Source organism: Notolabrus celidotus, chromosome 3 (genome assembly GCF_009762535.1).
Source record: "Notolabrus celidotus isolate fNotCel1 chromosome 3, fNotCel1.pri, whole genome shotgun sequence".
NCBI lineage: Eukaryota > Metazoa > Chordata > Actinopteri > Labriformes > Labridae > Notolabrus > Notolabrus celidotus.
The window spans coordinates 38,929,916-38,943,969 of NC_048274.1; the positions used below are offsets into that span (position 1 = coordinate 38,929,916).

Consider the following 14,054-nt stretch of genomic DNA (forward strand, 5'->3'; position numbering starts at 1 on the left):
AGTGCAACCTTTCACATTGACTGAGTGAGCCAAATGTCTGTCTCACAGCTTTAACAGGAACGTCTTTAACTTGGTCGTCTCCTGCCTCTTTGTTTATCCTTTTTTGTTTAAGGGAATGAATAGAACTCCAGTAGCTGACGTCACGCCATCCCCAATGTACCAAATCACAACACAAGTACAGCGCGCCACGAAGGTCATGATAACCTGACAGTCAGCAGAAATGGGCGAAAGTATGAAAACAAAACCTCACATGCAACACAAAATTTCCCATCGGCCACTGGCAGGTGCGTGCTTTTGTGTTACATGCCAAACACATTTAATACCCGTCATTAGCGCTTGGCGTGTGTTAATTTGGTTGAGAACCATGTCAAGACTAGAATATATACATATAGATCATATGTAAACAAACTCCAGATTAATCGTACATTTCCGCCACACTGTGAGGTCCTTTATCTGTTTCCAACATGAGCAGTGACAGATAACTGCATTTGGCATTTTCCACTATGAACTAAAAAAAAAAAACCACTATCTTGTTGCTTCTTGTGTAGGAGGGTGGCACAACTTGAAAAATGACAAAAATGCAGTCTATCATGTGTTGTTATCTTATTTTGTCAACCTGAATCCATGAGAATGCAGAAATGAGAAGAAGAAGTCTGTCCAGTTATCTGTAAACCTGCAGTAAAAAAAAAACACTTCTTATTGTGATCAGACAAAGAACACTGTACACTTCCTCCAGTTTTAAGCTGCTTCAAACTCAGGGCTCAAAGCAGCATGGAGGCTCTATGCTATACAGGTGAGGATAGACAGGTGTATACAGCAAAATATTCTGTGTTCAGAACTACTGCAGTAGTGATGAATGCCTTCTTGTTACCTGAACACTAATTGTTTTTTTAAAACCAGGAGAAATCGGCTCCACATCTAATCACAACACTGTCCTTTAGCATGTGTATCTAAAGATAATCTGTGAATGTTGGTAAGTATTCAATTATTCTTGTGTATTGTACAAACTGTAATCGCTGTGCGAAAAAATGCAGTTCCTGAAGTGTCCACTTGAGGCGCTAATGGCCCTTTTCCACCGGCCTGTCTTAGCCCTACTCTACTCGACTTGACTCGACTCTACTCTACTCAGTTTGTATTGTGTTTCCACGGGCGCGGTACCTCGTGTCTGACACCAGCTTTCCATACCTGCTCTGCTCTGGTTCCAAGCGAGCTGAGCCGATACTAAAAGGTGACGTCGATGGACTGCCGGCCACTGATTGGTCAGAGAATGTCGTCACCGAAGAGTCATGAGCGTGACATTCAACTTATGCGCTCAACACAGGAATCAAACCCGCCATTTTTACAAAAACCCGTTAGTACTCTTTTGCTTTCCTCTCTCACTCGGCCTGGGACAAAAAAGCCACAGACCGAGCAGCAAGTACACCATTGCCTCCATGTCCTCCATTGTTTGTGATTGTTGTGTTTGTGTTGTGTTCAAAATGACGTGAACGCAGTGTTGTGCAGCTGTGTTTATGGCTACCCGCCCACCATGAGTCGGTACTCGGGCTGGTGGAAAAGAAACCCAAACCGAGTAGAGTAGAGGCGAGTAGAGTAGGGCTGGAACTGTGAAGTGGAAAAGGACCATAAGTCTCACGTTAAAGGGGACATATCACGCTTTTTTCATCAATATATATTGGTCTAAGAGGTCCCCAAAACATGTCTTTAAAGTTTATGCTCAAAAAAACACTTTGAAATCAGATTTTGGCATGCCTGAAAAGTCCTCTTCTTCAGTCCTCCTCAGAACACTCTGTTTTCTCTCTGACCACGCCCCCTCAGGAAGTGGATGTGCCTCGGCTCTCCAGCACGTTGATCTAATGTTTACATGTTGACTGAATATACACGGCTGCTCACAGATCGCGTTACTTCAACCCTCTGAATCTGATCCAGAATCTGATCCTGACGGAGAGGCGCCTGTAGCAGGACCTTTCTGAAGGATTGGTCACAGATTTAGTGTTTCTAGTTGTTTTATTTATCAGTATGTCGACGTGTGTCTTGGTACACAGCTACGAACATGTAGCTATGTGGCTATGCTAACTAGCGCTAGCACTTATCCATGATAAATAAAAATCATCCACTAGATCTTCAAATCTGCAGACGTGGGGAGTAAAACCGACCTCTGCCAGAAAGGCAGCGGGACCTTTTCTGAAGGATTGGTCACAGATTCTGTGTTACTTGTTGTTTTATTTGTCAGTATGTCGACGTGTGTCTTGGTACACAGCTACAGCTACAGCTACAGCTATGAACATGTAGCTATGTGGCTATGCTAATTAGCGCTAGCACTTATCAATGACAAATAAAAATCATCCACTAGACCTTCAAATCTGCAGACGTGGGGAGTAAAACCGACCTTTGTGTTTATTAAGACAGCCTACAACTAGCATGCCTCCCTCCTAAGCTCCTTGTTAGCACACATTTGTGCAGGTAATGAAAAACGGAGGAGGGATTCAGTATTATTTTATACAGTCTATGGGCTGAACAAGCTCCGAGCTCTGACTCCGTGACAGACCGGATATTGTTGTTACGTAACAAAAACACTGAAGTCTGAAACGGCTCGTTTCAGCACACATTTACAGAAAGGTGGAGAAATCAGAACAGGGGCAGAATGGATTTTTTTCATTCTCGGGGGGTTTGTAGACATGCCAGGGAAACATATTTCAGGTAGAGAACCATTAAAAAGTCAATTTTGCATGATATGTCACCTTTAACATGCCCAGAATTTAAAATGTGTACAGCCTGATATAAAATACAGTGTTGATTATCAAGCTTATTTATTGGTACAGACAACTAAGCACATCCATTTAGATAACATTAAGGGTTAGTTCTATAGTCATTTGTATTCAGGGAGTTGTTGATCTACAGAACAGGTGGGCGTTTTGAAGCTGTTAGCCAGGATGCTAAAAGCCCATCTCAGCTCCGCCTTGATGTCTTATGTCAGGTTGAGTGAGCAACAATGAAAGTTTAAAAAAGTATTTGGATGAAATGCACTCAAAAATTGTATGTAGACAAAAAGAAGAAGAAACAAACTCTAAGATATTAAAGGTGACATATGCAAAATGGACTTTTTAATGGTTCTCTACCTGAAATATGTGTCCCTGTCTACAAACCCCCCGAGAATGAAAAAAATCCATTCTGCCCCTGTTCTGATTTCTCCACCTTTCTGTAAATGTGTGTGAAACCAGCCGTTTCAGACTTCAGTGATTTGTTACGTCACAACAATATCCGGTCTGTCACGGAGTCAGAGCTCGGAGCTTGTTCAGCCCATAGACTGTATAAAATAATACTGGATCCCTCCTCCGTTTTTCATTACCTGCACACATGTGTGCTAACAAGGAGCTTAGGAGGGAGGCATGCTAGTTGTAGGCTGTCTTAATAAACACAAAGGTCGGTTTTACTCCCCACGTCTGCAGATTTGAAGATCTAGTGGATGGTTTTTATTTATCATGGATAAGTGCTAGCGCTAGTTAGCATAGCTACATAGCTACATGTCGTAGCTGTAGCTGTGTACCAAGACACACGTCGACATACTGACAAACAAAACAACAAGAAACACTAAATCTGTGACCAATGGTTCAGAAAGGTCCTGCTGCCTTTCTGGCAGAGGTCGGTTTTACTCCCCACATCTGCAGATTTGAAGATCTAGTGGATGATTTTTATTTATCATGGATATGTGCTAGCGCTAGTTAGCATAGCCACATAGCTACATGTTCGTCGCTGTGTACCAAGACACACGTCTACATACTGATAAATAAAACAACAAGAAACACTAAATCTGTGACCAATCGTTCAGAAAGGTCCTGCTACAGGCACCTCTCCGTCAGGATCAGATTCTGGATCAGATTCAGAGGGTTGAAGTAACGTGATCTCTGAGCAGCCGTGTATATTCAGCCAACATGTAAACATTAGATCAACGTGCTGGACAGCTGAGGCCACACCCACTTCCTGAGGGGGCGTGGTCAGAGGGAAAACAGACTGTTCTGAGGAGGACTGAAGAAGAGGGCTTTTCAGGCAGACCAAAATCTGATTTCAAAGTGTTTTTTTGAGCACAAACTTTAAAGACATGTTTTGGGGACCTCTTAGACCAATATATATTGATGAAAAAAGCGTGATATGTCACCTTTAAGACAATATCATGTTAATAATAAAAGTAGTTGTACTGATGATGTTAGATAATTCTTTTTAATTATGTAGCTCTTATGAAAACATAAAAACTGTAACTCTGAATTGTACAGAGAGTTTTTTTTCTTTTGGCAAGGCAGCTTTATTTGTATAGCGCATTTCAGACACGAGGGAAACTCAATGTGCTTTACATTAAAACATTAAAAGCATTGGAGACATTCAGACAGCACAATTAAAATGACAGATATAATAAAACATAAAAGAAAAGGAGAATTAGAAATATATTAAAGTAAATTTAAAATTTAAAGTGAGTTAAAATGAGCTAAGATATGAAGGCAGTGGTAAATACAGAAGTCTTAGTCTTTGATTGAAAGAGGTGAGAGTTGGAGCAGACCTACAGCTTTCAGGGAGTGTGTTCCAGATATGTGGTTCATAATGACTAAACGCTGCTTCACCATGTTTCATTCTGACTCTTGGGACTGAAAGCAGACCAGTACCTGATGACCTCAGAGGTCGAGGTGGTTCATAAAGTAGTGGCAGATCAGCAATGTATTTTGGGCCTAAACCATTCAGGTCTTTATAAACCATCAGCAGGATTTTAAAGTCTATTCTCTGACAGACAGGAAGCCAGTGTAGAGATCTAAGAACTGGAGTAATGTGGTCTACTTTTTTGGTCCTTGTTAGGACTCGAGCAGCAGCATTCTGTATGAGCTGCAGCCGTCTGATGGACTTTTTAGGGAGTCCTGTAAAGACCCCGTTACAGTAGTCTAGTCTGCTAAAGATAAATGCATGGACGAGTTTTTCTGCATCCTGCTGAGACATGAGTCCTTTAATCCTTGATATATTCTTAAGGTGATAGTAGGCGGACTTTGTAATTGTCTTAATGTGGCTGCTGAAATTAAGGTCTGAGTCTATGACTACACCAAGGTTTCTGGCTTGGTTTGAACATTTCATCTGTGCAGATTGGAGCTGAGCAGTAACCTTTAACCTTTCTTCCTCCAAAAACAATCATTTCAGTTTTTTCTTTGTTTAACTGAAGAAAGTTCTGTCTCGTCCAGTCATTGATTTGTTCAATGCATTTACTCAGTGTTTGTATGGGACTATAGTCCCCTGGTGATATGGTGATATAAATGTGTGTGTCATCTGCATAGCTATGGTATTTTATTTTGTTGTTTCTTATTATCTGACCTAAGGGGAGCATGTAGAACAACACTTTTAGGTCAGTCAAGCTAGAAACTATTCAGTATATCTGATCACTGTGATGTAGTGAGTCTCATAACAGACACATTCAGAGATGTGTGTTCAAAAGTGAATGAGAGAAGTCATATCTGTATTTTATCAATCAGGCATTTATTTTATTTACTGGTGTGATCAGATTCTTTAAATTAGATATTGATATGGTGAGGGCCCTCATGATACTTTCACCACTTACTTTACAGCAAACATTTCATCTGAACTCAACAAGTGAAAGTATATAATAAATATCAAATATAATCAGTCAGCTGCTGTGGGTTTTTTCAGTCACAGTTTTTTCTCATTTGGCCACAAGAAGCTGAAGAGCACCATGGCTCAGTGTCATTAACAACACTGAAAGGTTTCAGGTTGTCTCACCGCAAGTTTAACTTTCTCCATGCTCTCTGAACACAAAGGGAGCTGCACACAGTTCACTGTGCAGGAACAAGCCATCTGACACGACTCATGACTAAGACTGTGAGGAAGTGTTGTTTACCAAAGGCTGAGCTGTGATCACAAATTAAAAAAGAAATGACAGATCATGCAGTCATAAAGTTTTTACCTGCCTTAAAGGTGACATATCATGCAAAATGGACTTTTTAATGGTTCTCTACCTGAAATATGTTTCCCTGGCATGTCTACAAACCCCCCGAGAATGAAAAGAATCCATTCTGCCCCTGTTCTGATTTCTCCACCTTTCTGTAAATGTGTGTGAAACCAGCCGTTTCAGACTTCCGTGTTTTTGTTACGTCACAACAATATCCGGTCTGTCACGGAGTCAGAGCTCGGAGCTTGTTCAGCCCATAGACTGTATAAAATAATACTGAATACCCCCTCTGTTTTTCATTACCTGCACAAATGTGTGCTAACAAGGAGCTTAGGAGGGAGGCATGCTAGTTGTAGGCTGTCTTAATAAACACAAAGGTCGGTTTTACTCCCCACGTCTGCAGATTTGAAGATCTAGTGGATGATTTTTATTTGTCATGGATAAGTGCTAGCGCTAATTAGCATAGCCACATAGCTATATGTTCATAGCTGTAGCTGTAGCTGTAGCTGTGTGTCAAGACACACGTCTACATACTGATAAATAAAACAACAAGAAACACTAAATCTATGACCAATCGTTCAGAAAGGTCCTGCTACAGGCGCCTCTCCTTCAGGATCAGATTCTGGATCAGATTCAGAGGGTTGAAGTAACGTGATCTCTGAGCAGCCGTGTATATTCAGCCAACATGTAAACATTAGATCAACGTGCTGGAGAGCCGAGGCACATCCACTTCCTGAGGGGGCGTGGTCAGAGGGAAAACAGACTGTTCTGAGGAGGACTGAAGAAGAGGGATTTTCAGGCAGACCAAAATCTGATTTCAAAGTGTTTTTTTGAGCATAAACTTTAAAGACATGTTTTGGGGACCTCTTAGACCAATATATATTGATGAAAAAAGCGTGATATGTCACCTTTAACTTTCTTGAATCTGCTTTCAGAGATAAAAAAAAAAAAAAAGCTCCTCGAAAAAAGAACTCCTCCAAAACGACGCCCCCCCTCACATGCACGAGCGCCGCTGATTCACGACCATATGATGGTGCCTGATTCAAAACCGGTCCTCAGCACATGGTTTGTGTTTTACACTACATCAACTCATGTCTCACTCAGCGGTAAGAAAACACCAAAACATTCTCATAGTGAAAGTTAAAAACACAAACAAACATGGCTGCTGTTAGCACTCACTACTGTCATGCTAGCATTATCCAGTTGTACCGGTGACACAGTATCAGGAGAAAAGCTATAATAAAAAACATTTACATTTTCTGTAGGACTTACTAAATGTCATTAATTCTTTTGATCCAGACTACAGTCCTGAACAAAGCACCTCATCGGGTCAGAGGGGACAGGCCCGAGGTCCAGCGAGACGGGCAGTAAATAGAGGCAGGGGAAATAGAGGCAGGAGACGGGGAGTGAACACCGGGGAAATGTACGTGCAGGAGGCGGGCAGAGCGGCAGGACAGGATTTGATTGGTTTCATCATTTGGCTCCTGATGGCAGGGATTGGTTGGTGTTTTCCCAGGTTTACTCCGGCTGTAGATAGCAGCTTTTTTCACCTCTTTTTTAAAGAACACATTATGTATTGATTACCATCAGGACATAAAGATCATTTTAACCAGTATAACAAAAAGTGGATCTAAATCTGATTACCGACCCCAGCTTTAATTGTCAACAACAAAAGCAACACCAGTGACGACCTGATCACACACATCATATCAAATCAATCCTCCAAAATTTCCCCTCAGCCTGTTGACACTGTGGCAAACAAACGCTAGAATAGAATGGAGCTTAACACGACATAACAGAATATAATTGAATGTATCCAATTGATCAAAACCCCATACCAACAATGATTAATCCTCATCAACAAAAGCAATACTTGAGACAACCTGATCACACACTTCATATTAATGTAATCCACAGAAAGTAGTCTTTCACATTCTGCCTCTGCCTGTTGACACTGTGGCAAAAACATAAGTGTCTGTCTCAGGCTGGTGTTGAGAGTGGGGAAATATTGACAGTTCTCAGGCACAGATGTGAGAGCAGCCTGAGGAGCTACTGGATCCCAACCATCTCTGTGGAGCAACATCCTGGCAGCAGAGGTGGTGAGGGCATCTTTAAGCTGCTGATCTCTACAAAGTCACTTCAACCACAAGTGGTAGTGACAAAAGCAGCACTGTTGAAAGCTGAGACATTGCAACAACTGCATATTTTAAAACAGGAATATTTTGTGTCTACTTGTTTGGTCAGTAGCCGGTTGATAAGCAGGATAATGTAAAGTGACCTGCTGGTTATAGAGGAGGGATCCCAACAGGGTGAGCAGGACCTCTCTGCTTCATGTCGGGGCCCTGCTCACCCTGCAGGACTCTAGTTTGCACAACCACTCGCTCGCTATACATTATCCCCTAGATGTAAACCTTCTCACATCTGTCTGGGTATCTCAGCATGAACAGAATGTACAGTTGTTGGTGTCCCAGGATGAAATACAGTATTCCTGCTTCATGCATTTCCATTCATGCAGGCAAGTATGTGTCACCTTGCTTTCAGCCCATCCCTGTATTATAGGGCATTCAATAAAGGGAGGCTGTTCCTTTCCTGTGTCCTCTTGCTCTTTGGTTGGCAGGTCAACCCACTTCCCGCCGCATTATTTCCACTCTTGTTTCCACCAGATGCAGATGCTTGATTGTGGATCCCTGGCTTGGTGTGAATGCTTCGTGGGTTGCTGCCGGTCACCATCACTGACTCACGAGCATGAAGCACTCGTCTTCTTCCAGGCTGCCAGCAGACGTGGCCTGACCTGGTGGATTTTCTTCACCATAGTGGGTTATGTGTGTATTACTGTGATGTCATCCATTTTTGCCTCGGATCTCACCAATAGTAAGCCTCATCTCCGCCTCAGGTTTCTCTTTCCAGTATGTCCCTGTATTTGTGGTAAGTATCTTCATTCCTTCTCAACCTGGACCCCGTCTCGCACTTCTTAGTAAAACACCTGGGTACCTCAGTGATATTTTTAAATCTAAATGATTCCTTGGGTGAACTTTCCACTGTGGCTTTGCCTAGCTTCCTCTGGTTAACTAGGTAGGGTTAAACCTCCACCAAATGTTAATTTACCCCATACACCAGCAAAGGTTGTGAGTTAAAAACTCTGTTGATGCAAATATTAACCGCTGACATTGTTTTGAATGAGAAGAGTCAAATGGCTCATGGTATGATGATTCACTCAGTCTGGAAATTGTCCAGCTCATGCTTTTTCCACATTGTAAAATTTGCTTTCAGTGTTTTGTTTGCATGAAATTTCAAAAAGCACATTATGTTAGCTGATTTGTTCCTACTTTATCAGAGGTCATAGACATGAGGGAGAAAGTGGATCAGACTTCAAAATAGAGTTTAAGAGTTGAATGCTTACTTCCCTTCTGTACTCTGTTGACTAATAGCAGTCAGAAGTTTGATGTGTTTAGCTGTGGTTAAACTTACAGTGGATGTTTTCAGCCTGTGGTATCAATAAACTCAGGCTCTGTGTTATAACCTCTGTTATGGTGACACAGTCAGCTGTAGGTGTCCGTTTTTTACACTGTGACCCACTGAGCATTCCCTCAGTAATATGCCTGACAAAGCAGCTTCAGCCTGCATGTTGATCCCACAACTAACCTGACTTCTCTGCTCTATCATAACACTAACAGTAAGCTGTTTTGGACACTTCTACAAAGTTTGAAAGGGTGCAGAAAAAGAATGATGGTTAATTATTTCCCTCTCAAATGAAAACAAGATAAATGGAATTATGATAGAGCATGAAAACCTCTGAATCACATTTAAAAGCAGCTTTTTTCCATGACCTCAGGCTTCACATAAACACAATACGGCTCATCATGTTCCTGTTATTAGATGTTTGTTTAGAGCCTGATGTGACACCATAGGACATTTGTCCTCAAAGTACTTGCTGTTCCACCTTTTCTTAACTGCGGGTACTCAATAAGGTGACCTAGCATTCATACAGGTGCTTCATACTGAAAACATCCTCAACCACAACGACTAGTCTCAAGCTGAACCCTCTTTTTTAAATAGGACACTCTGATCTCTGTGTCTTTGTGTTGATCTCTGTGAGAACACTGACTCTATTCATCCTGACTGAGCCGTGACAGAGCGAGCTGAGAGCAAACTCCACAAACAGCAGGATCCCCTCGGATCAAACTCCCAACTTCAGCACATTAGGTACACTCACACCACAGAGAGGAGAACACTTCACTCACATTCAAGCAGAGCATTGTTCCAGCACACCAAGGTCACAGAAAACAAAGACTCACCTTTACCTGTCAGTGCTGTCAGACAGAGCAGGTGCAGGCTGCGTCCTCTCCGGCTCTCTGCTCTGTTTGCTGTGAGGAATCAACACGGATGATAAAATCCTCTACAACACTACAGCCAGCAGCCGCCCTGTGTTTCACTTGCTCTGTGTTTGACATTCTTTGGTGTCACACCCAGCACAGGTACAATTACCTGGGAAGCTTTTTTTTCTCCCCTCCAGGAAGTGGAGGTCGGTTAGCGGATTGCCACAACACACACACATATATATATACACACACATACACACACAAGCACTGCCCTGCAGGGATCTAATAACCATGTTTGTATTGTGTAGCTGAAAAAGTATAAAATCAGGTTCTCCCACAAAACAAACCCTCCAGAGACAAAGAGTTACCAGAGAAACTCGGACAACAAAAAAGGCCTTCACAAAAAACAATGTATTTATTTGTACTATATAAACTATTAGAATTAAAGAGGTGGACATATAAAAATACAGATACTGAGTTTCACATCAGATTGAAAGTCTCCTGTTCTATGCCCTTACATGTCACCTTTCCTTTTTCAAACTTATACCAGTTCAGCTGTCTGTTTATCAGAGAGTTATTATTTCACACTTCCAGGAGTCCCCTCTCATTCTACTGAGCACAAAATATCAGGGACCCCAGGATTCCTCAAATTCGGCTCAAATGCTACCTTAGAGTCCAGGAAAACTGATTCTAACTGGGTGGTCAAAGGTCAGTATGAACCCCTGAAATAAGATTGTGACATGACACCAGAGACTCACCAAAAATGGACACTGACAGTCAGGGCGTTAAATTAACACACGCCCAGCGCCAATGGCGGGTACAAAAAAATGTTTGGCGTGTAAAACAAAAACACACACCCGCCAGTGGCCTATGGAAAATTTTGTATTGCATGTGAGGTTTTGTTTTCATACTTTCACCCATTTCTGCAGACTGTCGGGCTATTTTGACCCTCGTGGCGTGCTGTACTTGTGTTGTGATTTGGTACGCTGGGGATGGCGTGACCTCAGCTACTGGAGTTCTATTCATTCCCTTTGCTTGAAGAAGCACGGCGGGAAGAGCGTTTGGAGGAAGATGTGGCGACACATTCCCGAGAGGTAACCACCACAAACAAAAAGGATAAACAAAGAGGCAGGACACGATCAGGTTAAAGACATTCCTGTTAAAGCTGTGAGACAGACATTTGGCTCACTCAGTCAATGTGAAAGGTCACACTTTTGATAAAAACGTATGGTAATGATTCTTAATCAAATAAGGTAGGATTTTTTTATTTGGCAAGTGAAAAATATTTTTGGCCAGTACATTTTTGGAGGTCACTAGCCAATGGCAGATGAGGTAAACAATTCAATTTTAGGCCCTGCTGACAGTACACATCTGGTAGGTGGAGCCCTCCTCTAAATCACTACACATTAAACCCACTGATAAAGTGTTGTCGCTCCCTCAGGTGGGTCCAGTCCACAGCAGAACAGATTATTGTGTAGGTTTGAAGCAGACACTCACGATTATGGAAAGATTAACACTTGTATAAGTGTTTGTTACATTTCCTCCCACCGTTCCTCCTCTATTCTGATAATCCGGTGCACACAGCAATGCAGGAGCCTCATTGGTCAACAGATCTGCCAATCATCAGATGATGCCAGCATCTAATAACAAATTCAAACTAAACCTGTAAGAAGAATGTGTACTGTGACATAAATCAGTACACAATAACTAACTATTGTGACAGAAACCATCTTTAAGTAACATTTATATGACCTGTATTTAGGTATTATAGTTTGACCCATGTCCCATCTGTTTACATTGAGGGGGCAGACTTTGAGACCTCTACATTTACTTTATTACAAAGGCTATCTAAAGGTCAATCAATCTGTAGGAAACAAACATTTCCATCTTAAAGTTTTATATTAAGATTAACTTTCTTCTCTTGTGTGCTCACCCTTAAGGATCGTATGGGGTGTGTATGTGAGTTTAAAGTGCGTTTACAGGCAGCTCCCTCCCTCCCTCTGGGGTTTAGGTTGGGTGTGTGTACTGACAGAGCAAACAATGTACTGGTACTCAGTGTCGGGCTAAATCAATAAAGCTCTGTGATGACTGGACTAATAATTAACTGGACAGCTACATGAAAAGGTACTAGTTAAGTTCCTGTTAGGTTGAAACAAACAGAAGAAACATTTATAAGATAATGCAGAGGTAATGTAAATGTTTCTACACCTCTCTCACTTTCATATCATCTATTTTGTATTGATGAGCCATTTGATGCTCAAATGCACTGAAACATAAACTGGACAGACACATATAGATGGATGACAAAGAAAAGAAAAGTTTTAGTGAAGTGTTGTTTGGGATCACAAGCCTTTGTTTGACTTTTTTCACCCCTAAGAGTTGGTTTACAGGCCGGTGATGTTTCTCAATCAGTCTCTCAATAAATGTCTTGATTCCTCCACAGACCAGAGCTGGATGATCTCTTTTTACATATTCAGCTTAAAAATGTAGGATCTGGATTTCATGCAGGCTTTGGTGTCTACTGGAAAAACAGTCTGTATGGAGAGTAAAAGCAGGAGGAACAAAACCCCCCGTAATGACATCCCCGTTCCCACCAGTGGTAATCTGGGGATGATTTATTTCCCTCTATAAATAAACATCTGAATTAAGAGCAGGCAGACAAATTCAAGCCAGAGTGAAGCCTCCATGTAACTTACTATTTACAGTGACACTGAGAACCATTAGAGACAGATGAACAGTCACTAAGATTTATGCAGAATTAATAAGGGGGTAACGATTCATCTACTACATCGATGTATCAATTTATATTCCTATGATCCGACTACATCGATCTGTGCTCGGCAAGTTGGTCTTCAGGACGACATATATGGATGTAACATCGTTTTTAAAGGTAATAAATGGATTGTATCCATACTAGGAAACAACACATTGGATTTAAGCACGGCAGACTTTATATGGAGGTGTTTTAATGATAAAGACATTAAACGTTACTCAATTCAGGCTGCCTGTCTGTGACGTCATCGCCACGCTCCAGCAGACAACAAAATGGCAATTTCTAAGATATTGAGATTACGAGTCTTCCAATGAGAGGCACAGCTGACTTGATTGACAGGTGGGAACACTGTAGCTGTTGGCTAGGAGGCTCAAACTCCGCCTCTTTACGTCACAATCGCTCTGCAGCAGCAATATGGCTGCCGCCAACGATTGGCTTCAAAACAGCTCTTCAGAAACAGATGGGTGACGTCACTGATATCCATATTTTATACAGTCTATGGTGGAAACACTTTGGCTTTTACAAAGACGGAGATGTTCTAAATAATTCGCTCGCTGTTTGTAGGATATGTAAAGGTCAAGTAAAGTTACCACGGCAACACCACAAATCTATCTAACCACCTACTAAGGCGCCATGGGATTTCACACAAAGTTTATATCCAGAATTAATTTACACCTGATTCTCTTACAAGAAACAACAGGACTCTAGGACTGTCCAGTATCAAGGGATTTATTTCACAGTCACACTGGTTGAATTTTTAGCTAAAAAGTTAATGAATCGATTTCAAGTCACTGAATCGTTTGGATCGAATCGTTCTAAATGAACCAATATCGTCCTTTAATCGTATCAGCAACCACGAATCATGATACGAATCGACTGGTTGTTCAAAAGAATCGTTACACCCCTAATAATAATAATTAAGCATAGTTGTAGGCTTTACTGAGACGAATGGACAGCTTGTATGTTGTAGCTATTTTCCAGGAGGCAAAGCTGGGGCCTCCACTCCACCTCTTTGACTGTTTCTACT

At 41.6% G+C, this 14,054-nt stretch overlaps 1 protein-coding gene across 1 annotated transcript in view; it reads right to left on the reverse strand.

The window, feature by feature from the left end:
• cers3a (ceramide synthase 3a) overlaps positions 1-10,345 on the reverse strand; it is a 36,015-nt gene extending 25,670 nt beyond the window's left edge. The window contains exon 1 of the mRNA XM_034680628.1: positions 10,231-10,345. The gene's annotated coding sequence lies outside the window, so the exon portion shown is untranslated. The remainder of the gene's footprint in view (positions 1-10,230) is intronic.
• Between the last annotated feature and the right edge of the window lie 3,709 nt (positions 10,346-14,054).